General features: G+C 46.0%; 1 protein-coding gene across 2 annotated transcripts in view; it reads right to left on the bottom strand.

Moving 5' to 3' along the window:
- LOC141166396 (tropomodulin-3-like) overlaps window positions 1-13,043 on the bottom strand; it is a 65,557-nt gene extending 52,514 nt beyond the window's left edge. For both annotated transcript variants that reach the window (XR_012251287.1, XM_073653042.1), the window contains exon 1: window positions 12,889-13,043. The gene's annotated coding sequence lies outside the window, so the exon portion shown is untranslated. The remainder of the gene's footprint in view (window positions 1-12,888) is intronic.
- Between the last annotated feature and the right edge of the window lie 12,558 nt (window positions 13,044-25,601).

Below are 25,601 nucleotides of genomic sequence, written 5' to 3'. Positions count from 1 at the left end.
AGATTGACAAGCGCTTTCCAGGCGATAGCATCACTTGGAAAGTGCTTGACAACTAGGTCACACTGTATAAATCCATGCAAACAGCATGGATTTATACAGTGTGAACCGTAAAAATTAAAACAAATAAAGCTATACTCACCCCTGAGGCTCCGGCATGGCTGCAGCGCTGCTTCCTGGCTGGTTCCCGGCTGCCGGCATATCGCGAGACAGAGCGGTGAAGGGCCTGCGGTCACATGACTTTGACGTCACCGAAGGTCCTTCAGCGCTGCTGGCATTCAGAGAGAAGACGCCGGACAGGTGAGTATAAACTTTATTTGTTGTTTTATTCTTTTTTTACAGGTACAATGGTACCCAGGTCTGGATGAGAGTCTCCTCTCCTCCAGAACTGGGTACCATCCGCACATAGAGACGCATAGAAGCCGCTTGTAAAAATGTACAGTTCCGCTGCACTTCCGCAAAATTAAATGACATGCTGCGGATTTTTGTGCGCAGCATAAACGCTGCGGAAAAATCCGCAACATGTGCATAGAACATGCGGAATCCCCTTGGGGACCATGGGGTGCGGATTATCTAGCGTTTTACAAGCGTTTCCGCAGCGGAAATTCCGCAGCATAAGGCTATGTGCCCACGTTGCGGACCTGAAGCATATTTTTTACGCTTCTCCCTGGCGGGAAAATCGCATGCGGATATTACATGCGGTTTTCCCGCCAGGTAGAAGCGTTTGTGAGGCGTCTTTGCATGCATTTCCGCATGCGGGTTATCAAGCGCTTCTCCAAGCATCACTTGGAAAAGTGCTTGACAACTTGTTCAGAATGGTAAAAAATAAAAAAATAAACTTTATACTCACCTTCTGATGCATTCTCTGCCCCGTCCGGAGGCTTGAGCGGCTCACGCTGTTGTGTGCAGGACCTTCGGTGACGTCATTGAGTCATGTGGTGGGTCACATGACTCAATGACGTGGCAGGTCCTTCAGACAACAGCGCGACGGAGGGAAAACATCAGAAGATAAGTATAAACTTTGTTTTATTCTTTTTTTTTACAGGTTCTTTGGTACCCAGGTCTGGATGAGAGTCTCCTCTCATCCAGACTTGGGTACCATCCGCACATTGATTCCGCTGCTCTTCCGCAAAATTAATGAACATGCTGCGGATTTTTGACCGCAGCATATACGCTGCGGAAAAATCCACAGCATGGGCATTGACATTGCGGAATGCCATTGGGGACCATGGGGTGCGGATATACATGCGTTTTTCAAGCGTTTACGCTGCGGAAATTCCGCAGCATATACGCTTGAAAAACGCTACGTGGGCACACAGCCTTAAGCTGAGTTCACACGATACGTTTTTCATGCGTTTCCGCGGCGTTTTTGCAGTTGCGTAAACACCGCGGAAACGCATTAAAAACGCATGGTAGAAGGGCAGCAATGTTCCCCAATTGAAATCCGCATGTGCTGTGCCCATGATGCGGATTTTTCCGCAGCGTAAACGCTGCGGTCAAAAATCCGCAGCATGTCAATTAATTTTGCGGAAACGCTGCTCTTTTGCCGCCATTGACTTGCATTAGACCGCATGGAATCCGCATCACTGTATATGTTGATGCGCTTTTCATGCGGTCTAATGTGCGGATGGTACCCGGGTGTGGATGAGAGGACTCGCATCCAGACCCAGGTACCATTAAAAAAAAAAAAAAGAATAAAATAAAAAATACATATATTCTCACCTTCTGACGGCCCGCGCTGCGTCCTGCTGGCTTCCCGGGCACTTCGCGGTTGAATGAAGGACCTTTGCTGACGTCAGAGTCATGTGACGGGTCACGTGACGCTGACGTCTGAAGGTCCTAAAGTCTTCACTGCCAGCAGCCGGGACCGAGCGAAGCAGGACACCGGGGGCCATCATAGGGTAAAGTATTATATTTATTTTTTATTTTTTGACATTCACACTATATAAATCCATGCCGGTTGCATGGATTTATATAGTGTAAAGTTGACAAGCACTTTCCAAGTGATGCTAAAATCGCTTGGGAAGCGCTTGTCAACCCGCATGCAGAAATGAAAGTGAAGACCGCTTCATTTCCGCATGTCCCTGGCAGGAAACCGCATGTACAATCCGCATGCGTTTTTTCCTGCCAGAGAGATGCAGAAACGCTCAGGAAAAAATCCTGAGCATTTCTGCATCGTGTGCACATACCCTTAGAGAACTACATACAGGGGTGGTCTTGCTGGGTCAACCTCGTTAATGGATGTTAACACCTACAAGGGTTGCCCTTTGAACACACAAGTATAAATGAATGCACAAAATATATGAAATTGCTCTATAAATGCCAGGACTCGGGGCCTCCAGTACTTTGTGCTTACGTCATTCATCACCTATAATTTTTTGCAGTCTGTTTCCAGTCCTGTAAATCATCAGTAAAATAGAAGATGGAAACAGGAGGGGAGTCCGCAAACTGATATTAATCACATTCCAGCTTCCCTCTGTCTGTTCACAAATATTTCCAGCTGTTCGATGGAAAATGCTCTCAATTCATTCCAGGAACAAGGAATGGAGCCCTATGACCTCAGGATGAAAAATATGGGGCTGACACATCTGCGGACCATCAGCCGCTATACATTCTGAGGCCAATTACAGTTTAGACTCATCGGTGATGAAATGTCTTCAAGAAGTGAGGAACTCGTCACCCGCTGTGGTAATGAGAGGTTATGGCATGTATAGTGTTAACCCAAATTCTGCAAGCATTGACAGATTATTCAGCCAAAGTTTTCTCCATACATTTTCTTCTGTTCTATAAAAAGTGAACAGTATGAGTACATCTGACAATGTGAAGGTGTAATGGTAAGGGTCCGATGCTGGTCAGTGATACGTTAAATCAAAACCCCGCATATCTAAAGGCTTGCTCACGTCTTGTAGAACACTTTAGAAACTTCATCCACATGCGGCTGTCATTTCCCAGAGACATTGACCTGCAGTGCGGATTTTTACCAGAGATTTTACCCCTTTTTAAAGTAGCATGGGTGAAATCCGCAGAGTAATGCATGGAACACAACTGTCACCCATCCAGGGCATAGATTTTTGTAGACTGGAATACTCTTAATTCTTGTCATATTAACCTTTTTTTTTCAGAATCCACACAAAGCATAAATCCCTTTATTATAAGAAGACAAAAGCACAAAACCTGTCCCCCCTCATAAATAGGGCTCCCAGAGCATCGAGCACCTGTGCATTTACTTCCAAGAGCTTCAAGTTCTTTTCAAAAAATAAAAGATCTTTACAAGACTTTATACTTTCTAGGTCACAGAACACAAGGCGCAGAGCGTCTCATGTTATAGGCATACAACAGACTTAGAAAGTAAAAAGGATCACAAAAGGATTCTACAAACTGTTGTCATTGGCCAATGGGAAAAAAGACTGACATACACAAGTCCATTACGTGTACACCGTGAACATAGGAAGCAGCCTCAGAGCTAAACCAGTTCCTCCAGAATGGCTGATGGGTTTCGTCAATGGCAATCTATTTTTTTGCTTCATTTTTTCCCTCCATATAATTTTCCAAATCTAGATTCCAAAATTATATATAGGATAGAAGACAACCCAAAAACGTAGCATTCAGGAGCAAGTTCCTGGCTTCTGGGACTTATATCCCCCCAATATAAAGAATTACACCCCAAGACAGGAATATGAGAAGACGGTTCTGTGGCTGATCCTGCAGCTGCGTGCCCCGATGGCACCGAGCTATATCAACAAACAGCACTGAGAAAATCTCATCAAAGGGGCTGAAAAATTCCAAAACAGTAGGGTGAGGTCACTAGTTAATTAGGATCAGAAACAAATAACTGCTAAGAATTTCCTCACAGTGACTCACAAATCAGAACAGCCCAGAACGGACCGTACTGCGCACATGCAGAGGGACGTGGCATGATGCCATAGCAAATGTATAGGCAATAACAAGAAATAGTGCGCAGTCTGTGTCATTTCACAGCTTATCAAGAGATAAGGTACAATTAGCTTCTCAATGGCCCCACAATCATTTCAGAGGTAAAAGTGGCGTGCTGCGAGAAAATACCTGGCAGTTGATTTCAGGCAAATAGCAGAAGTGCCTGCAATGCTTGGGGGGCTATGGGCTGATTTCTAGCCCCCACTACCAAGAGACCTGTAAAATATTTACAGCCGCAGAGAAGGATCCATACTACTGGCTTACTAGCAATTAACAAGTACATTTTGTATTTACATCATCAGGGCAGGATAAAGTCCTTCCTCATTCTCAGACTAGAGGAGCACAGGGTGAACACCCATCAAAATGATCTCAATCAGCATCATCAGGAGAGTTCAGGGAGGGCCGAGCAGTCAAATGTTCAGTCCAATGCCAGGCACAGTATAGAGATGTATAGTGTATGTTTAAAAAGTCAAATGCAATGGGTCAAGTCCAACAGAGAGGAAGGGACCGTTTCATCATTTCTACTTTTTTGTTGTTGTGTTAGTTGACTTTTTTGTGGCAAATTAATCTAAATGACAAACTCAGTTTATGAATTTTGTGCAAACACAAACATATTCTTTATTTTGGTCTTTAACATTTTTAGCCCCAAAAAAGTTGGATGTTCCACTAAAATGGTGCAAAATTTGTGACAAACTCATTGGTACACATGAAATCACTCCAAGGGGTTGGGGGCGTGGGGGATTGGAGCATATCTGCTGAAAAATTATGCAGCTTTTTAAAAAGTCACAATCGATGAATAGGCCGAAAAACATTTGGAAATCCCAAACCATAACGCCAAACATACAAAATATTATTATTTATTTATATATATATATACACACACACACATTACAGACCAAAAGTTTGGACACACCTTCTCATTTAAAGATTTTTCTGTATTTTCATGACTATGAAAATTATACATTCACACTGAAGACATCAAAACTATGAATTAACATAGTGATAGGGTGCTACGCCAGATGACCTGGCCTCCATAGTCACCAGACCTGAACCCAATCGAGATAGTTTGGGGTGAGCTGGACCGCATAGTGAAGGCAAAAGGGCCAACAAGTGCTAAGCATCTCTGGGAACTCCTTCAAGATTGTTGGAAGACCATTTCCGGTGACTACCTCTTGAAGCTCATCAAGAGAATGCCAAGAGTGTGCAAAGCAGCCATCAAAGCAAAAGGTGGCTACTTTGAAGAACCTAGAATATAAGACATATTTTCAGTTGTTTCACACTTTTTTGTTAAGTATATAAATCCACATGTGTTAATTCATAGTTTTGATGCCTTCAGTATGAATGTACAATTTTCATAGTCATGAAAATACAGAAAAATCTTTAAATGAGAAGGCGTGTCCAAACTTTTGGTCTGTACTGTATATATATTATATATATGCCAACACAAAAATCAAAAGAAAAATTAGGCACATATGAAGGATAGGCAAAAACCACAAAAAAAGCTAGACAAAAAAAAAGTTGCCCATGGTCGATTCTTAAAAAGCTGCTCATTTAAGCATTTTATGCACACTCTTGCTGCCTTGTACCCATGACAGACACGTCTTGTTTTTTGTAGAGTAGATATGCAGTTTGTCTGCACCTCCAGTCTGGCGCTCCCTGTGGCATCTTGTATTATTTGATTTATTATGCTTTGCTTATATAGTGCCATCATATTCACAGCGCTTTACAGACAAGCATCACTGTCCCCACTGGGGCTCACAATCTTAATTCCCTATCAGTATGTCTGAAATGTGGGAGGAAACCAGAGTACCCGGAGGAAACCCACACAAACACCGTGCTGCCCCAATCTTGTACAAGCCGAATTTACAGAAGAGAAGTATGAGGATTAGTCATTCTATTTCTCTTATGTCATCAGCTTTATACATTAACGGCCGAAACTGTTGGTACCCTTGAAATTTGCCAGAAAATTGAGTATTTCTCCCAGAAAATTATTGCAATATGTTTATTTTCTGTGTGTTTTTTTCCAATACCCACAAGAGAGAAAAAAAAAGGCAAATTGGACATAATTTCTCGCAAAACCCCAAAAATGGACTGAACAAAATTGTTGGCACCCCCTCAACTCAATATTTGGTTGCAAATCCTTTAGAATAACTGCAATCATTCACTTTCTATAACAATCAACAAGCTTCTTACACCTCTCAACTGGAATTTTGGATTATTCTTCTTTTGTAAAAGGCTCCAGGTCTCTCATACACTGCTCAAAAAAATAAAGGCAACACTAAGTAAATCAAACTTCTGTGAAATCAAACTGTCCACTTAGGAAGCAACACTGATTGACAATTTCACATGCAGTTGTTCAAATGGAATAGACAATAGATGGAAATTATTGGCAATTATCAAGACATACTCAATAAAGGAGTGGTTCTGCAGGTGGGGACCACAGACCACATCTCAGTACCAATGCTTTCTGGCTGATGTTTTGGTCACTTTTGAATGTTGGTTGTGCTTTCACACTCGCGGTAGAATGAGACGGACTCTACAACCCACAGAAGTTGCTCAGGTAGTGCAGCTCATCCAGGATAGCACATCATTTCGAGCTGTGGCAAGATGGTTTGCTGTGTCTGACAGTGTAGTGTCCAGAGGCTGGAGGCGAAACCAGGAGATAGGCCAGGAGACGTGGAGGGGGCCGTAGGAGGGCATCAACCCAGCAGCAGGACCGCTACCTCTGCCTTTGTGCAAGGAGGAACAGGAGGAGCACAGCCAGAGCCCTGCAAAATGACCTCCAGCAGGCCACAAATGTGCATGTGTCTGCACAAACTGTTAGAAACCGACTCCATGAGGGTGGTATGAGGGCCCGACGTCCACAGATGGGGGTTGTGCTCACAGCCCAACACCATGAAGGACGCTTGGCATTTGCCACAGAACACCAGGATTGGCAAAGTCGCCACTGGCGCCCTGTGCTCTTCACAGATGAAAGCAGGTTCACACTGAGCACATGTGATAGACGTGACAGAGTCTGGAGACGCCGTGGAGAGTGATCTGCAACATCCTTCAGCATGACCGGTTTGTCAGTGGGTCAGTAATGGTGTGGGGTGGTATTTCTTTGGAGGGCCGCACAGCCCTCCATGTGCTCGCCAGAGGTAGCCTGACTGCCATTAGGTACCGAGATGAGATCCTCAGACCCCTTGTGAGACAATATGCTGGTGTGGTTGGCCCTGGGTTCCTCCTAATGCAGGACAATGCCAGACCTCATGTGGCTGGAGTGTCTCAGCAGTTCCTGCAAGATGAAGGCATTGAAGCTATGGACTGGCCCGCCCGTTCCCCAGACCGGAATCCGATTGAGCACATCTGGGACATCATGTCTCGCTCCATCCACCAACGTCACGTTGCACCACAGACTGTCCAGGAGTTAGCGGATGCTTTAGTCCAGGTCTGGGAGGAGATCCCACAGGAGACCATCCGCAACCTCATCAGGAGCATGCCCAGGCGTTGTAGGGAGGTCGTACAGGCACGTGGAGGCCACACACAATACTGAGCCTCATTTTGACTTGTTTTAAAGGACATTACATCAAAGTTGGATCAGCCTGTAGTGTTTTTCCACTTTAATTTTGGGGGTGACTCCAAATCCAGGCCTCCAATGGTTAATAAATTTGATTTCCATTGATGATTTGTGTGTGATTTTGTAGTCAGCACATTCAACTTTGTACAGAACAAAGTATTCAATGAGAATATTTCATTCATTCAGATCTAGGATGTGTTATTTGAGTGTTCACTTTATTTTATTGAGCAGTGTATTTGAATGGTGCCTTCTTCCAACAGCAATTTTAAGATCTCTGCAAAGGTGTTCAATGGGATTTAGGTCCGGACTCGTTGACTGCCTCTTCAGAACTCTCCAGCGCTTTGTTGCCATCCATTTCTGGGTGCTTCTTGAAGTATGTTTGGGGTCTTTGTACTGCTGGAAGACCCAAGACCTAGGAGGCAAACCCAGCTTTCTGACACTGGGCACTACATTGAGACCCAAAATCCTTTGGTAATCTTTATTTCATGATACCTTGCACATACTCAAGGCACCCAGTGCCAGAGGCAGCAAAACAAACCCAAAACATCTTTGAACCACCACCATGTTTGACTGTAGGTACTGTGCTCTTTTCTTTGTAGGCCTCGTTGCATTTTCGGTAAACAGCAGAATGATGTGCTTTACCAAAAAGCTCCATCTCGGTCTCATCGGTCCACAAGACGCTTTTCCAGAAGGATTTTGGCAAACTGCAATCTAGCTTTTTTAAGTCTCTATATCAGCAGTGAGGTCCTCCTGGGTTTCCTGCCATAGCGTTTCATTTCATTCAAATGTCGATGGATAGTTCACGCTGACACTGATGCACCCTAAGCCTGCAGGACAGCTTGAATTTCTTTGGCACTTGATTGGAGCTGCTTATCCACCTTCCAGACTATTCTGCATTGTAACCTTTCTTCAATTTTTCTCTGCCGTCCACATCCAGGGAGATTAGCTACAGTGCCATGGGTTGTAAACTTCTTGATTATGTTGCGCACCATGGAAAAGGAACATCAAGATCTTTGGAGATGGACTTGTAACCTTGAGACTGTAGATATTTTTCAATAATTTTGGTTCTCAAGTCCTCAGACACTTCTCTTTCTGTTCTCCATGCATAGTGTGGCACACAGACAAAAAATGCAAAGACTGAGTCAACTTCTCTCCTTTTTATCTAGTTTCAGGTGTGATTTTTATATTGCCCACACCTGTTACTTGCCACAGGCGAGTTTGAAAGAGCATCACATGCTTAAAACAAAGTTGTTTACCCTTAATTTTGGAAAGGTGCCAACAATTTTGTCTGGCACATTGTTTTTTTTTGTGTAATTATATCCAATTTGCCTTTTTTTCCTCTTTTTTGTGTTGTTCCACTACACACAAAGGAAATAAACATGTGTAATACAATAATTTTCTGGAAGAAATACTTAATTTTCTGGAACAATTTCAAGGGTGCCAAAACGGCCATAACTGTATATGATCATAAACTTGGAAGAAATGGTTTTACTGATATGTTTTTCCTTTAAATGTCTCTCCAGCAAGTTTAAGGGCTCAACTTACTTTTACTATTAGAAGAAATAATGAATTAATGGATAAACTGTAAAAGACAATATATTAGAAGTGGAAGCAGCGAAAAAGACATCATCTTCTGTTACATATACACTTTGCAGAATATGCTGGTGTGAAAAAGCTTTATTGCCAGTCAGCCATGACAGGAGTGGCTTCAATCGTCAACACCTCTTGTTAAAAGCCGACCATAAACCTAATAATCAGCCAAGCAACAAGCAGTCAGCAATTCTCTGTCTACACTGGCTTGATTACAGTGTATTAGGGGTGACTGTGGGTGCTGTCCTGTTAAGATGTTGCCAAAATGATCAGATGGATAATGCACAGAGATAGTATGCAAGAACACCGACTGCTATTACTACAGCCTTACACTGGGGTCTACATGGTGATTTTTGCTATATGAGCCCCGACTCAAACTTCTAGATGGTGATGCTTGATTTGCTGCAAAAATCATGTCACAGGCATGTCAGAAACTAAATGCACCTTCTTTAATTACAGTGTCAAGCAGACAATCTAATTGCTTTGTGTCAGGCTTCAGTAACCCCCCTCTAAGATGTCCATATTCGCTACTCAGAATACCCCTTCAATGCATTTCAATAGGCGGCACACACTAGATGCCACTGCAATAGTCTGGGCATAGCACCCGCAGGAAGGGAGCATGGAGTCACTCCAGCCACACCGGGTGACACCTCCTAGTGCTATCTGGTATTTTGATCCATACACAATTTTAAAGACAGGTCCATGTCTCTGGTCTTGTGTCCTATTCTCATCCACTTTGCGGATCAGACATTGCCAATAGGCCAAGTGCATACATTCAGTATTTGGTCAGTATTTTACATCAGTATTTGTAAGCCAAAACCAGGAGTGGGACAATCAGAGGAAAAGTGTAAGGCCACGGCCCCACTTTCAGTATTTGGTCAGTATTCGTTCTCAGGAGAGGGAACCAAAACCAGGTGAGGAACAATCAGAGAAAAGGTATAATAGAAACAAGTCACCAATTCTGCATTTATCACCCACTCCTGATAATGGCTTAAAAATACTAAACGTGTGAACGTGGCCTTAAAGTTTATGGGGGGGGGGGGGGGAATCTGTGACTTTGTACTTTGGAGTGCCATCCTGGTCTCATCCATTTTTAACTGATACAATGGATAAAAAAGTCTAGATAGTCTACCTGCTTCAGGGTGAAAAAAGGGATGAGAAATAAATGGATGCTACTAGGAAGACATTGGGGAGGAGAGTGTTTTAAAAACAAAAAACAATTGACTTCTTTGGGATGGAACACTCACACGGAGGCGTGCATCTCGCCTTACTTTTCATTATGATAGCTACCAGCACTAATACAATTCAATACATAAAATGGACACAAACTGGAGCATAGCGCCCTGACATTCTAGGCTAAACTTTTTTTAACACTTCAAAACGAGCAATATAATATACTGAACTCAAAATAGTACAAAATGTGGTGTTCAGAGCAGCAACCATGCTGTAAGAAGTTTCATCCCAACTACAGACAGAAGGCTCATATCTGCCTGGTGACCACAAGGACCATCACTGCTCACAGGGACCTAGGGTTCAAGATAATCCCCCATTCCTTCCACCGATTGTGACCATGCTGCTAAGAGTCTGGATCTTGTTCATTATCCAAAATATTAGCCTGAAGTTTTGCCTAAAATGTAATCCTGATTATTGCAAGGACCAAGATTGTAAGTGTACGTTCCCACGATCAGGAATTGCAGCGTTTTGGATGCAGCTCACCTGCGCTCTGTCCAAAACGCTGCTTTCCACATTACAAGCATAGTGGATGGATTTATAGAAATCCCATGCCCACTGTGCTTCTATCTGACGCTGCATAAACTCACCGAGCATGTCAATTTCTGTTGAAATTTTGCTACAAAAATTTCCACAATAGAATATTAGATGCAGTAACTCCGCATGGTTCAGTGAATACATGCAGATTAACTGCGTGACTAGAAGGCAGCGTTTTGGAGGAAGTGAAAATACGCTGCGTCCAAAGCGCTGCAATAGCCGGATAGTGGGAACGTAGCCTAAAACTGTTCTCTCTGTAACAGAATATCAATATCTAATAAGGTAATGGAGGAATTGTAGAATACTCCATGTCCTATTCCCTGCACACCGGCGGCAACAGCTCCATTGCCTTTATTTTCCCCACCCATCAATAGTCAGTACTAATATGTACATATATTGGGGCAAATCTGCTGGTCCTAAAAACTTGCCATGGTCTCCGGGACCTGTATTTCCCATGTGGCAGCAGTGCATTTTCTGGAATGACATGGAGCAGCACATATGTACTGGTAGTAATCACACATGGCAATGAATGCATGAGAATACAGGTCGGCCGGGTGTACAGCTGATCTACGGCACACCTACAATACAGGCACACAGGCTGTGCACAGGGGCTCTCCACCCCATAGGTTATATCACTATGTAATAGGTACAAGTGTTACTGTCAGGTTAGATGGATGGTGCATATGTAACATAGCTCCGAGCGGAAAAAATACTAATCCAGGTTTTCCAAGTCAAAGGGGCACTGACCCATACCCTGGCCCCCACACCTGTGCGCCCATGTCCTGGCGCCCGCCCCCCCACCACCACCTGTGCGACCGTGCCCTGGCACCCCCCCCACCACCACCACCTGTGCGCCCGTGCCCTGGTCCCCCCCCCTCACACACCACCTGTGCGCCCGTGCCCTGGTCCCCCCCTCACACACCACCTGTGCGCCCGTGCCCTGGTCCCCCCCTCACACACCACCTGTGCGCCCGTGCCCTGGTCCCCCCCCTCACACACCACCTGTGCGCCCGTGCCCTGGTCCCCCCCTCACACACCACCTGTGCGCCCGTGCCCTGGTCCCCCCCTCACACACCACCTGTGCGCCCGTGCCCTGGTCCCCCCCTCACACACCACCTGTGCGCCCGTGCCCTGGTCTCCCCCTCACACACCACCTGTGCGCCCGTGCCCTGGTCTCCCCCTCACACACCACCTGTGCGCCCGTGCCCTGGTCTCCCCCTCACACACCACCTGTGCGCCCGTGCCCTGGTCTCCCCCTCACACACCACCTGTGCGCCCGTGCTCTGGTCCCCCCCTCACACACCACCTGTGCGCCCGTGCCCTGGTCCCCCCCTCACACACCACCTGTGCGCCCGTGCCCTGGTCCCCCCCTCACACACCACCTGTGCGCCCGTGCCCTGGTCTCCCCCTCACACACCACCTGTGCGCCCGTGCCCTGGTCCCCCCCTCACACACCACCTGTGCGCCCGTGCCCTGGTCTCCCCCTCACACACCACCTGTGCGCCCGTGCCCTGGTCTCCCCCTCACACACCACCTGTGCGCCCGTGCCCTGGTCCCCCCCTCACACACCACCTGTGCGCCCGTGCTCTGGCGCCCCCCAACACCACCACCTGTGCACTGCCCCCCCTCACACACCACCTGTGCGCCGTGCCCTGGTGCCCCCCACCACCACCACCTGTGCGCCCGTGCTCTGGTCCCCCCACCTGTACTGATAAGAAGCCGGACAGAGCACCTACATGTGGCCAGCTGTCAACCCTGGAGCAGGACCAGCACTATTCACACACACGCCCAGTCTTCACCCCACAGGCTGACACCAGAGAGCAGTAGCCTGACAGGTGCCGCACAGGTTGCCACTACCAGCCCGCAGCTGTGAGTCCAGGTGCGATCAGGGCTGTGTCACCGCCGCACACTTCCTGACACACTCCCGAAGTTGGGGACAAGTTCCCCCCGGCTGCAGCTCATTCTGCCACTGCCGTAAACCACCCTCTGGTCACAACCGTAAAGCACACGTCATGTACATAACAGCGGCAGCAGCGTCTTACCCGGTGTAACGTTCCCAGCACCTCAGACCTCAGTCAGGAAGCCGCCAGCACCCACCAACCGATACACTCTGCAAGAGCAAGCTGCTCCGGCTGCTGCAGAGCGCAGGCGCAGACACGCCCTGAAACCAGCGCGCACAGAACGCCGGGAGTTGTAGTGTGGAGGAGTCACCGGTTTGGAATGTCGGTACAGTAGTAGACGAGGATGATGGGTGTGACTGTGTCCATAGCAGAGGCAGGCAGCTCTCCGGGCAGTCACAAGCTGCGGCTCATAGGCGGCTACACAATTGTGGCGCTCACCTGTCAGAAGCTTTGCTGCCATTAGATATGCAGTCAGTGTGATCTGTGGGAGGAGGGAGAAACCCCGTGCAGAAGAGAATGGGGCTGCGAGTCCCAAACAGCCCCTTGTCCAATGCAATAGGGAATGTGCCCTATAGTGTGTCCAGTGGGGCCCAGGTTGTCTGGTAGGGACTGGGTTGTAAAGTGGGGCCCAGGTTGTCTGGTAGGGACTGGGTTGTAAAGTGGGGCCCAGGTTGTCTGGTAATGACTGGGTTGTAAAGTGGGGCCCAGGTTGTCTGGTAGGGACTGGGTTGTAAAGTGGGGCCCAGGTTGTCTGGTAGGGACTGGGTTGTAAAGTGGGGACCAGGTTGTCTGGTAGGGACTGGGTTGTAAAGTGGGGACCAGGTTGTTTGGTAATGACTGGGTTGTAAAGTGGGGACCAGGTTGTCTGGTAGGGACTGGGTTGTAAAGTGGGGACCAGGTTGTCTGGTAATGACTGGGTTGTAAAGTGGGGACCAGGTTGTCTGGTAGGGACTGGGTTGTAAAGTGGGGCCCAGGTTGTCTGGTAGGGACTGGGTTGTAAAGTGGGGCCCAGGTTGTCTGGTAGGGACTGGGTTGTAAAGTGGGGCCCAGGTTGTCTGGTAGGGACTGGGTTGTAAAGTGGGGCCCAGGTTGTCTGGTAGGGACTGGGTTGTAAAGTGGGGCCCAGGTTGTCTGGTAGGGGCTGGGTTGTAAAGTGGGGCCCAGGTTGTCTGGTAGGGACTGGGTTGTAAAGTGGGGCCCAGGTTGTCTGGTAATGACTGGGTTGTAAAGTGGGGCCCAGGTTGTCTGGTAGGGACTGGGTTGTAAAGTGGGGCCCAGGTTGTCTGGTAGGGACTGGGTTGTAAAGTGGGGCCCAGGTTGTCTGGTAGGCACTGGGTTGTAAAGTGGGGCCCAGGTTGTCTGGTAGGGACTGGGTTGTAAAGTGGGGCCCAGGTTGTCTGGTAATGACTGGGTTGTAAAGTGGGGCCCAGGTTGTCTGGTAGGGACTGGGTTGTAAAGTGGGGCCCAGGTTGTCTGGTAGGGACTGGGTTGTAAAGTGGGGCCCAGGTTGTCTGGTAGGCACTGGGTTGTAAAGTGGGGCCCAGGTTGTCTGGTAGGGACTGGGTTGTAAAGTGGGGACCAGGTTGTCTGGTAATGACTGGGTTGTAAAGTGGGGACCAGGTTGTCTGGTAGGGACTGGGTTGTAAAGTGGGGACCAGGTTGTCTGGTAATGACTGGGTTGTAAAGTGGGGACCAGGTTGTCTGGTAGGGACTGGGTTGTAAAGTGGGGCCCAGGTTGTCTGGTAGGGACTGGGTTGTAAAGTGGGGCCCAGGTTGTCTGGTAGGGACTGGGTTGCAAAGTGGGGCCCAGGTTGTCTGGTAGGGACTGGGTTGTAAAGTGGGGCCCAGGTTGTCTGGTAGGCACTGGGTTGTAAAGTGGGGCCCAGGTTGTCTGGTAGGGACTGAGTTGTAAAGTGGGGCCCAGGTTGTCTGGTAGGGACTGGGTTGTAAAGTGGGGGCCAGGTTGTCTGGTAGGGACTGGGTTGTAAAGTGGGGACCAGGTTGTCTGGTAATGACTGGGTTGTAAAGTGGGGCCCAGGTTGTCTGGTAGGGACTGGGTTGTAAAGTGGGGACCAGGTTGTCTGGTAATGACTGGGTTGTAAAGTGGGGACCAGGTTGTCTGGTAGGGACTGGGTTGTAAAGTGGGGCCCAGGTTGTCTGGTAGGGACTGGGTTGTAAAGTGGGGCCCAGGTTGTCTGGTAGGGACTGGGTTGTAAAGTGGGGCCCAGGTTGTCTGGTAGGGACTGGGTTGTAAAGTGGGGCCCAGGTTGTCTGGTAGGGACTGGGTTGTAAAGTGGGGGCCAGGTTGTCTGGTAGGGACTGGGTTGTCTGGTAGGGACTGGGTTGTAAAGTGGGGACCAGGTTGTCTGGTAGGGACTGGGTTGTAAAGTGGGGGCCAGGTTGTCTGGTAGGGACTGGGTTGTAAAGTGGGGACCAGGTTGTCTGGTAGGGACTGGGTTGTCTGGTAGGGACTGGGTTGTAAAGTGGGGCCCAGGTTGTCTGGTAGGGACTGGGTTGTAAAGTGGGGCCCAGGTTGTCTGGTAGGGACTGGGTTGTAAAGTGGGGCCCAGGTTGTCTGGTAGGGACTGGGTTGTAAAGTGGGGCCCAGGTTGTCTGGTAGGGACTGGGTTGTAAAGTGGGGCCCAGGTTGTCTGGTAGGGACTGGGTTGTAAAGTGGGGGCCAGGTTGTCTGGTAGGGACTGGGTTGTCTGGTAGGGACTGGGTTGTAAAGTGGGGACCAGGTTGTCTGGTAGGGACTGGGTTGTAAAGTGGGGGCCAGGTTGTCTGGTAGGGACTGGGTTGTAAAGTGGGGACCAGGTTGTCTGGTAGGGACTGGGTTGTCTGGTAGGGACTGGGTTGTAAAGTGGGGCCCAGGTTGTCCGGTAGGGACTGGGTTGTAAAGTGGGGGCCAGGTTGTCTGGTAGGGACTGGGTTGTAAAGTGGGGGCCAGGTTGTCCGGTAGGGACTGGGTTGTAAAGTGGGGACCAGGTTGTCTGGTAATGACTGGGTTGTAAAGTCGGAACCAGGTTGGAAAATGATGGAGGGTTTTTTTTTATCCAGTAACTGTTTTGTTAGTTTCTGTAACCCTTATTTTTAGCTCTGTTTTGGGGGGTGAACTCAAACGTTTTTATTAAACACATAAATTAATGAATAAAATAAGTGCTGTTTTTGAGGCAAAAAAACATAAAACACTCAAAAGGTCGCCCAGACATCTGTGGTCTTTTTAGCCTCCACACTGGTTTCTGTTCTAAAGTTTGAAGATGCTTCATTAGTGTACAACGCCTGGAGAATGGTCACTCACTTCTTTTAACCTCTTGGGGTTTTTGAAAACCTGAAGTGGCTAAAAGATACTTAAAAGCCTGAACGTGTGAACAGCAAGTTGTTTTATAATAGAGGTGAATAGAAACTCAACCATCTTCTGAGCAATTTTTCAGCTGTCTTTTGGAGCAGACCTGTTCTAAAAGAAAAAATATGAAAAAAAATGTTGTGTGAACATACCCTTACTGAGCTATAGACCGTCTTTCACCAAGTGACCTTCTGCTCGGAGACCTATAATGTGGTCTTACCTTCTTGGCTGTATAGAGGAGCGCAGCAGGCTATGCTTTTCCACACAGTGGCATCTAGTATGAAATCTTACACAACAACCAGGGTCAGACTGGGGTGTCTGGGGCCCACAGGGGTAATTGACCCGAGGGGCCCACCCTACAGCTATATGAAAATACCTGTTAGCCATTATCCCCGTTATAGTGGCGTGACGACTGTAAATCACAGGCGGCTCCTGGACATCTACTGTGCACCACTATAACTGGGATGTACAATTACTGTAGTTTGCATTAAAGGAGTTCTTTGATGAAAACAAGTTATCACCGATTCACAGGTTAGGTAGGTGATAACTTATTGATCGGTGGAATCCGAGCATTGGAAACTGCACCGATCGGAAGAATGTGGAACTTTTATCCCCATTTTTAAATGGTCCCAGCAGTCAGACTCCCACCAATCAATAACTTATCACTTATCCATTGGCCTCGTTCACATGTTCAGTATGTGGTCAGTATTTTACATCAGTATTTGTAAGCCAAAACCAGGAGTGGAACAATCAGAGGAAAAGTACAGTACAGACCAAAAGTTTGGACACACCTTCTCATTTAAAGATTTTTCTGTATTTTCATGACTGAACATTTTACATTCACACTGAAGGCATCAAAACTATGAATTAACACATGTGGAATTATATAGTTAACAAAAAAGTGTGAAACAACTGAAAATATGTCTTATATTCTAGGTTCTTCAAAGTAGCCACCTTTTGCATTGATGACTGCTTTGCACACTCTTGGCATTCTCTTGAGCTTCAAGAGGTAGTCACCGGAAATGGTCTTCCAACAATCTTGAAGGAGTTCCCAGAGATGCTTAGCACTTGTTGGCCCTTTTGCCTTCACTCTGCGGTCCAGCTCACCCCAAACCATCTCGATTGGGTTCAGGTCTGGTGACTGTGGAGGCCAGGTCATCTGGCGTAGCACCCCATCACTCTCCTTCTTGGTCAAATAGCCCTTACACAGCCTGGAGGTGTGTTTGGGGTCATTGTCCTGTTGAAAAATAAATGATGGTCCAACTAAACGCAAACCGGATGGAATAGCATGCCGCTGCAATATGCTGTGGTAGCCTTGCTGGTTCTGTATGCCTTCAATTTTGAATAAATCCCCAACAGTGTCACCAGCAAAGCACCCCCACACCATCACACCTCCTCCTCCATGCTTCACGGTCGGAACCAGGCATGTAGAGTCCATCCGTTCACCTTTTCTGCGTCGCACAAAGACACGGTGGTTGGAACCAAAGATCTCAAATTTGGACTCATCAGACCAAAGCACAGATTTCCACTGGTCTAATGTCCATTCCTTGTGTTCTTTAGCCCAAACAACTCTCTTCTGCTTGTTGCCTGTCCTTAGCAGTGGTTCCCTAGCAGCTATTTTACCATGAAGGCCTGCTGCACAAAGTCTCCTCTTAACAGTTGTTGAAGAGATGTGTCTGCTGCTAGAACTCTGTGTGGCATTGACCTGGTCTCTAATCTGAGCTGCTGTTAACCTGCGATTTCTGAGGCTGGTGACTCGGATAAACTTATCCTCAGAAGCAGAGGTGACTCTTGGTCTTCCTTTCCTGTCCTCATGTGAGCCAGTTTCTTTGTAGCGCTTGATGGTTTTTGCAACTGCACTTGGGGACACTTTCAAAGTTTGCCCAATTTTTCGGGCTGACTGACCTTCATTTCTTAAAGTAATGATGGCCACTCGTTTTTCTTTACTTAGCTGCTTTATTCTTGCCATATTACAAATTCTACCAGTCTATTCAGTAGGACTATCAGCTGTGTATCCACCAGACTTCTGCACAACACAACTGATGGTCCCAACCCCTTTTATAAGGCAAGAAATCCCACATATTAAACCTGACAGGGCACACCTGTGAAGTGAAAACCATTTCCGGTGACTACCTCTTGAAGCTCATCAAGAGAATGCCACGAGTGTGCAAACCAGTCATCAAAGCAAAAGGTGGCTACTTTGAAGAACCTAGAATATAAGACATATTTTCAGTTGTTTCACACTTTTTTGTTAAGTATATAATTCCACATGTGTTAATTCATAGTTTTGATGCCTTCAGTATGAATGTACAATTTTCAAAGCCATGAAAATACAGAAAAATCTTTAAATGAGAAGGTGTGTCCAAACTTTTGGTCTGTACTGTATAATAGAAACTCGTCACCACTTCTGCATTTATCACCCACTCCTGATTTTGGCTTACAAATACAGATGTGAAATACTGACCAAATACTGAATGTGTGGACATGGCCTTAGGATATGTGATTACTTGTTTTTACCATAGAACACCTGTAAGTGCATATTTGCTACTGTGTAATAGTCACAGGACAGAGAGGGGTTAAACTTCCAAGTATTTAATCTCTATTGGAAATCAAGAATCTTCCCTTTATTGATATCAGAGAGAACAAATGACCGCCATACACAACACAATCCACTATACCAAGACCAATAATACCACATACAAGGGATAAATACCGCCACACCATGACCAGACTACATATTACCACCACATAGTGACTGAATAATACCACATACAAGGAACAAATACCATCACACCATGACAAGACTACATTTTACCACCACACCACAGTGACCGAATAATACCACATACAAGGAACAAATACCGCCACACCATGACCAGACCACATATTAGCTCCATATAGTGATCGAATAATAACGTCACACCATGACCAGACCAGGTATTACCACCACATAGTGACCCAATAATACCACATACAAGGAACAAATACTGCCACACTAAAACCAGATCATATACTACCACCTCATATTGACCGAATAATACAATACTGATCATTAATAAAAACCACAGTACTATTGCTCCATACAGTATAATGAGCCCTATATAGTGCACCATACAGCATAATGGGCCCTATAGTGCTCCATACGGTATAATGGCCTCACACAGTGCTCCATTCAGTATATAATGATACCCATATAATGCACCATACAGAATAATGGGCCCCCTATATTGCACCATACAGTATGTAATGGGCCCCCTATATTGCACCATACTGTATGTAATTGGCCCCATATAGTGCTGCATACAGTATTTTCGGCCCCATATAAAGCTCCATACAGTATATAATGGGTCCCATATAATGCTGCATACAGTATACTGGGCCCCGTATAAAGCCCCATACTGTATATAAAGGGCCCCATATAAAGCTCCATACAGTATATAATGGGCCCATATAAATGCTCCATACAGAAAAATGGGCCCCCTACATTGCACCACACAGTATGTAATGGGCCCCATATAATGCTGCATACAGTATTTTTGGCCCCATATAAAGCTCCATACAGTATATAATGGGCCCCATATAATGCTGCAAACATAAAAAAAATCAAATACTCACCTCTCCCATTTCCTGCAGGTCCGGTAGACTCAGCACGCCTTCTGTCTCTGCAGTGCTTAGAGCAGAGGGCGCACGGTAGTGACGTCACTTCGCCCTCTGCCCTGAGACGTCAGAATCAGAAGACACTGACGTCACTGGAGCTGCGGGGAACGAGAAGGGTGAGTATTTGAGGAGGAGGGGGGGTTCTCCCCTAACTCATGTACCCTATAGCTTGCCGGTGTCCCTTCCCCCCGGGGCTCCAGCACTTGCCGGGTGCGCTGGGTGGTGACGCTAGCCATGGTCATCGTGGCAGATCAGGTCTGTGTGCATGCGCCCCTGCCTCCAGCGCTTTTATGCCTCATGTACACGTTGAGTATTTGGTCAGTTTTTTACCTCAGTATTTGTAAGCCAAAACCAGGAGTGGAACAAACAGAGGAAAAGTGTAATAGAATGTAAATGTCTTGCACTTATCTGAATCAAAATGGACAATGTTATTAGAGTGATATTACAGTAAAGACAACCTCACATGGAGCCAAAACAGCAGTAACAATAGAACAGAAGATGAAACCACATTGTCTGTAGCTCTTTTAGTTGGCATGGATGCTTCAGTCTTTTCCCTTTTACAAATGTTGGAAATATGCCAAATGTCTCCTATGAATTTTGTCTTGGAGTCTAGCAAAGCTTTGTGTTCCCGACTGCCCGGAGGTGCTGTACTCCATTATACAGGGTGCCACAGCTCTGGTTTAGTAAATGTAGACCTCCAAGGGGGGAAGGGAGATATGCAAATATTAACTGTTCATACTAGACTGGAAGTCTTTCTTCTATACTGACCAGACAGCATTGTCCTTTATTCACCCATAAATAATGCAGGCGGCACTTATATCTGAAGAATGCTCAGTATACAGGACTCTTAGGTTATGTGAACACGTTTAGTATTCAGAAAAATCTGCTGCCAACACTGATGTGTCGGCAGAGAAAAACGCAGCATAAAATACATGTATTTTGACATGTTTTTTGCTTGCAAAGAATTGACATGCTGCAGATTTAAATCTGCAAGGAAAAATAAGCAATGTGTGCATGAGACTTTAGGTATCTCATTCACTTTGCTGGTACTAGAAAATCCTTCTGGTTTTGTGACAAATCTGAGCAGAAAAAAAAAACACAACAAAACCGCAAAGTGTGAAAGTTCATGCACATGTTGTCTTTTTCAAGCAGATTCCACCTGAAAGCTGCTAAAAATCACTACAAAGAATGAACATAATGCACATCACTGTAAAAACGACATTGCTGTGCACATATTCAGTCTGTTGTCACTTCTTTTAACTGCTTTTGACTCCGAAAGCCAGGAAGTGGCTTAAAATATGTAGCATGTTCATTCTTGAGCATCTTAGGAACACTTATTCATGATAATCTTGCAAGGTAAATGCAGCTCAATACAAGGGTCCCAGGTAGAGGATCCTAACCTATACTGTCCGTATGTCCATGTAAGGTATATGGACAGGGGCGGACACTGACAGCTTGGGGCCCCTGTGCAAGAAATATGTCTGGGCCCCCCTCGCTACTCGGCATGCTGCTTATGGTGAGGGCAGTCTGGCCATGGCACCCGCGGAGACTTGGGCTCTGAGCAACCGGCAACATCTCCGTTAGGATTCGGTTCTGCTGAGCCAACCATGTATATAGTATATTAAATTATATGTCTGTATCTATACCATCTAGTATCCGATAATATGCAACAAATAAAAGTATGGAATATTGTAGTAGATTGCACAATTCCGTACTTAAAATATTTACTTTTTTTTTTACAGTGGATGTTGCAACCACTGTTTGGCATCCATAGGATGCAACTGTTCAACATATGTATCATGGTGAATACGCTGAACAGAGGCCATTTGATCTTAAAGAGTTATTCCCCAAATAAATCAAGTCAGCCCCAATCCCATTGATAAGGTGATAAGGGATAATTACTGATTGTTGGAGGACTGACCATCGGGACTCCAGCAATCCTGAGAACAGGATTCTGCAGCTCAGCAATGAATGGATTGGAGGGGCGCATGCTTGACTTCTGCTCTATTCATTGTGTATGGAACTGATGGAAATAGCCGAGCGCAGCGCTCAGCAGCTCCATAGACAATGAATAGAGCAGAGGCCATCTATGCACAACTGCTCCATTCAGGACGAGACTGCAGAGCCCTGTTTTCAGAATCTCTGGGGGCCAGTGGTCAGATCCTATGGGTTATTTATGGGTTATTATTTTGTTAATAACCCTTTATACAGCCTGGTTGATTTTCCTATCCTTTACAATTACACTCATACATACAGTCATGGCCAAAAGTATTGAGAATGACACCAAAATTATATTTTCACATGATCTGCTGGCCTCTGGTTTTTATTAGTGTTTGTCTGATGTTTATATCACATACAGAAATATAATTGCAATCATATTATGAGTACCAATAGGTTATATTGACAGTTAGAATGAGTTAATGCAGCAAGTCAATATTTGCAGTGTTGCCCCTTATTCTTCAAGACCTCTGTAATTCTCCCTGGCATGCTCTCAATCAACTTTTGGACCAAATCCTGACTGATAGCAGTCCATTCTTGCATAATCAATGCTTGCATTTTGCCAGAATTTGTTGGTTTTTGTTTGTCCACCCGTCTCTTGATGATTGACCACAAGTTCTCAATGGGATTAAGATCTGGGGAGTTTCCAGGCCATGGACCCAAAATCTCTATGTTTTGTTCCATGAGCCATTTAGTTATCACCTTTGCTTTATGGCAAGATGCTCCATCATGCTGGAAAAGGCATTGTTGGGCGCCAAACTGCTCTTGGACGGTTGGGAGAAGTTGCTCTTGGAGGACATTCTGGTACCATTCTTTATTCATGGCTGTGTTTTAAGGCAAGACTGTGAGTGAGCCGATTCCCTTAGCTGAGAAGGAACCCCACACATGAATGGTTTCAGGATGCTTTACAGTTGGCATGAGACAAGACTGGTGGTAGCGCTCACCTCTTCTTCTCCGAATAAGCTGTTTTCCAGATGTCCCAAACAATCGAAAAGGGGATTCATCAGAGAAAATGACTTTGCCCCAGTCCTCAGCAGTCCACTCCCTGTACCTTTTGCAGAATATCAGTCAGTCCCTGATGTTTTTTTTGGAGAGAATTGGCTTCTTTGCTGCCCTCCTTGAAACCAGCCCTTGCTCAAAGAGTCTCCGCCTCACAGTGCGTGCAGAAGCACTCACACCAGCCTGCTGCCATTCCTGAGCAAGCTGGGCACTGCTAGTAGTCCGATCCCGCAGCTGAAACAGTTTTAAGATACGGTCCTGGCGCTTGCTGGTCTTTCTTGGGTGCCCTGGAGCCTTTTTGACAACAATGGAAGCTCTCTCCTTGAAGTTCTTGATGATGCGATAGATTGTTGACTGAGGAGCAATCTTTGTAGCTGCGATACTCTTCCCTGTTAGGCCATTTTTGTGCAGTGCAATGATGGCTGCACGTGTTTCTTTAGAGATAACCATGGTTAACTGAAGAGAAACAATGATACCAAGAACCAGCCTCCTTTTAAAGTATCCAGTGATGTCATTCTTACTTAATCATGACTGATTGATCGCCAGCCTTGTCCTCATCAACACCCACACCTGTGTTAATAGATCAATCACTAAAACGATGTTAGCTGCTCCTTTTAAGGCAGGACTGCAATGATGTTGAAATGTGTTTTGGGGGTTAAAGTTCATTTTCTGGGCAAATATTGACTTTGCAAGTACAGTAATTGCTGTTAAGCTGATCACTCTTTGACATTCAGGAGTATATGCAAATTGCCATTACAAAAAATGAAGCAGTAAACTTTGGAAAAATTACTATTTGTCTCATTCTCAATACTTTTGGCCATGACTGTACACACATTGATACATACCCACACATATATGTATACACACACACATACCGATATATATATATATATATATATATATATATATATATATATATATATATATATACAGTACAGACCAAAAGTTTGGACACACCTTCTCATTTAAAGATTTTTCTGTATTGTTTTTGGCACATGTACAATCCGCATGCGTTTTTTTCTGCCAGGGAGATGCAGAAACGCTCAGGAAAAATCCGGAGAATTTCTGCATTCTGGGCACTTAGCCTTAAAGGGAACCTGTCATGTGAAAAAAATGCTATTAACCTGCATATATGGGATTAATCTGCAGGTAATAGCATTCTGAACATGCCCGGCTCCGGCACTTAGAGCACTTAGAGCACCACTGCAGGGAGGAAATTAACTTTATTCCTTCTGGTAGCATTCGGGTTTCAGTCACGGGGCAGCGCCGGCTCGGGTTCAGTCACCCTTGTGTGTATAGAGAGCTGAGGGTTTAACCGTGTCGTCGGCACTGACTGACAGCCAGCCCTAATGATGAACGAGCTGACAGTGCCGGGGTGCAGTTACAGCCACCCCTCACTATACATACAGCGGTGATAGAAACCAAAATAAAGTTAATTTTCTCCCCAAAGCATTCGGATAAATGCAGGCGCCGGGAAGGTTAATAATGCTATTAACCAGCAGATTAACCCCATATCTGCAGGTTAGTAGCATTTTTTTCACATGACAGGTTCCCTTTAAGGCTAAGTGCCCACAATGCAGAAATTCTCCGGATTTTTCCTGAGCGTTTCTGCATCTCCCTGGCAGAAAAAAACGCATGCGGATTGTACATGCGTTTTTCCTGCCAGGGACAAGCGGATGTGAAGCGTTCTTCACATGCATTTCCGCATGCGGGTTGTCAAGCGCTTTCCAAGGGATTTTAGCATCACTTGGAAAGTTACATAGTTACATAGTTTATAAGGCCGAAAAAAGACAAGCGTCCATCCAGTTCAGCCTATTTCTTGTGCACTGCAGCTATTCCGCTATTCCTATACCATGCGGTATAGGCCAATTTACATCATTGAGGAAAAATTCACTTCCCGACACCAATCAGGCAGTCAGATTAAATCCCTGGATTAATTAACTATCACTAAGCATAAGATGTAATTTTATTGTTCTCAAGAAAGGCGTCCAGGCCTCTCTTGAACTCATTAAGTGAGTTGGACATCACCACTTCCTCTCCCAGAGAGTTCCAGAGTCTCACAGCTCTGACCGTAAAGAATCCCCTTCTATGCTGGTGCAGGAACCTCCTTTCCTCCAGACGCATAGTGTGCCCCCTCGTCTTTGTCACCATCCTTGGTATAAATAGGTCATGGGAGAGATCTCTGTACTGCCCCCTGATGTATTTATACATGCTTATGAGGTCTCCCCTAAACCTTCTCTTTTCCAATGTAAATAGGCCTAATTTTGACAACCTCTCTAGGTATTCTAGTCCCTCCATTCCCTTTATTACCTTAGTCGCCCTCCTTTGTACCCTCTCTAGCTCCAATATGCCTTTCCTGAGCACCAGAGCCCAGAACTGTGCACAATATTCTAAGTGCGGCCTTACCAGCGCTTTATACAGAGAAAGAACAATGTTCTCATCATATGCCCCTATTCCTCTTCTGATGCATGCCATGATTCTATTTGCCTTCGCAGCTGCTGCCTGACACTGGGCACTCCAATTTAATTTGCTATTAACCAAGACGCCCAGGTCCTTCTCCATGTCAGATTTCCCCAACGGTTTCCCATTTAATATGTATGGGTGACTGCTGTTTTTCTTTCCCATGTGCATGTGTGGCACCCCAGGGGTCTGGTTTTCCACAGTAATGTAATGTTATGTCTGAGAGCAGGTGGGAGGTCCTTTGGTCAGGGATCCTGTGCATGCCACACCTCCTGCCCAGTCTTGGGAGGGGAAGAACTTCCCCTGTATAAACCCGGGGCTGAGGCAGGGACAGTCAGACAAGTGGAGTAGAGACAAGAAGCAGCATAGGAAACAGCAGAGTTACAAGGAGTCA

The sequence above is a fragment of the Phyllobates terribilis genome, unplaced genomic scaffold (assembly GCF_046119375.1).
Source record: "Phyllobates terribilis strain yellow unplaced genomic scaffold, ASM4611937v1 Scaffold_11__3_contigs__length_659146591, whole genome shotgun sequence".
In the NCBI taxonomy this organism is placed as follows: Eukaryota; Metazoa; Chordata; class Amphibia; order Anura; family Dendrobatidae; genus Phyllobates; species Phyllobates terribilis.
This window is presented reverse-complemented; position numbering and strand designations above follow the sequence as displayed.